Below are 2,115 nucleotides of genomic sequence, written 5' to 3'. Positions count from 1 at the left end.
CACACGCCATTTTTCAGCCTTCAAACTTGACTATTCCCACCCCCCTGGAATAAAGAATCCATCAGGAGATCTTGGATTCTATTCTTGTCTCAGGGGTATAAAACACCTAATGATGAATCAGCTAATGAAGTGCTTTAAGATTAAGTCTGTAATAACAACTGAATGAGGTAGATTTCAGCTCACATTTTTTAATCAGAATTTCAGAGTTGAAAGAGACCATCTCACACTTAAAAAAGAATTTTCACATCTATATAACTATTATAATCTAGTTGTTGGTGCTTGCTTTGGCAGCACATATACTAAAATTGGAATGATACAGTATGGCCACTGTGCAAGGATGACACGCAAATTTGTGAAGCGTTCCATATTTTTGAGGAATGTTAAAGGGTTGAACTGTTTACATTCCTACATGGGAAGACGACACTTCTGACTCATAAGAACTTTCTCAGTATTAGAACAGCTGAAAGGAATATACTTAGACAAAGGGCACAGATATGAATTGCAAATGAAGGGATGATAACTGTAAAGCATTTTTTTATCCTTTTTTCTGGGGCAGGCAGAGTTGGGTGGCTTATGTCTGGGGTCGAATTTGGGCTCGGGGCCTCCTGGGTCCAAGGCTGGTGCTTTGTCCACTGTGTCACCTAGCTGACCCATGATGGCATCTTTAAAATAAAGTTAAGGGGTAAGAGGAATGCCCTAGAAGAAAGGGAGAGGTGGACTTGGGAAACGTAGATCACATAAAAGAAACAAGAAAAAGCTTATGGAGTGGGGGGAAAGATGGGGAAAGAGCAGGGGAGTGAGTGAACCTTACTTTCATTGGAATTGGCTCAAAGCAGGAATAGCATACACACTCAAGTGGGTATAGTAATATATCTTGCCCTATGGGGATGTGGGAGGGGAACAGGATAAGGAGTGATAGGTGTAGAAAGGGAGGGCAGATTAGAGGAGGGGGCAGTAAAAATCAAAACACTTTTGAGGGACAGGGTAAAAGAAGATAGAAAATAGAGTAAATATCAAGGGGAGGGAATAGGATGGAGGGCAATACAGTAACTGAAAGAAATGATAAGCAGAAGGACTTATGAAAAATGTAATCCATTTACAGAGAAAGAACTGATGGTATCTGAATACAGGTTGAAGCATAATTTTTTGTTACTTCCTCTTTCTAAAGTTATTTTGTCTGTTTTCTTTTACAACCTGACTAATGTGGAAATGTTTTGCCTGACTGCACATGTATAACTTATATTGAATCGCTTGATTTCATAGGATGGGGAGGGAGGAAGGAACAAAATTTGGAACACAAAGTTTTAAAAAATCAAAGTGAAAAAAGTTGTTTTTTACATGTAATGGGGAAAATTCTAAATAAATAACCCCCCAAAAAAATCTAGCTTTTGTTTTCTTAAGATCTCCAGTGACATGAAACCCACCCCATCTCAAGACAGTAGATTCCTTTGGATACCTCTGATTGTTAGAAAGTCTCTTTGTTGTTGATTGGTTTTTTTTCTTACTCCAAACCTGCATCTGCCTTTTGGCAAGTTTCTCTTATTCCTCTTAGCTTAAGTAGAATCGATCATAGCCTCATAGCATCAAAGGTATAAGGAAAATCTTCCCAACAATTAAGCTATCCAAAAATAGAATAAGCTACCTTAGAAGGTAGTTATCTCCTCACTGGAAGTCTTCAAGGAGATAGCTCCATTACCAATTGTACAAAGATACTGTAGAAGTGACTTCAATTGAGATACAGATTGAAATAGTTCACTTCTATGGAAAAAGATAGGGGGCAGCTAGGTGGCACAGTAGATAGAGCACTGGCCCTGAATTCAGGAGGACCTGAGTTCAAATCCAGCCTCAGACACTTGACACTTACTAGCTGTGTGACCCTGGGCAAGTCACTTAACCCCAATTGCCTTACCAAAAAAAGAAAAAGAAAAAGATAAACATTGAAGAAATCTTAAGAGACCATTGATTCCACCGTTCCTTCTTGTTACAGTTGAAGGAAGTGAAGCATAGAGCAGTTAAATGACTTGCCTATAATCACAGAGCTAATAAGTGTTTGAGGGAGGAATTGAACCCTGTGAGGTACCTTATTCCTCCTAATTCCAATTGAGGCTAAACATT

The 2,115-nt window shown here is 38.9% G+C and overlaps 1 pseudogene; it reads left to right on the top strand.

The window, feature by feature from the left end:
- Nucleotides 1–275: 275 nt before the first annotated feature.
- On the top strand, nucleotides 276–372 carry LOC122737673 (annotated as a pseudogene).
- Nucleotides 373–2,115: the final 1,743 nt, after the last annotated feature.

The sequence above is a fragment of the Dromiciops gliroides genome, chromosome 1 (genome assembly GCF_019393635.1).
Source record: "Dromiciops gliroides isolate mDroGli1 chromosome 1, mDroGli1.pri, whole genome shotgun sequence".
NCBI classification, from domain to species: domain Eukaryota; kingdom Metazoa; phylum Chordata; class Mammalia; order Microbiotheria; family Microbiotheriidae; genus Dromiciops; species Dromiciops gliroides.
Note: the sequence above shows the minus strand (reverse complement) of the source record. Positions and strands in the feature narration are given on the sequence as shown.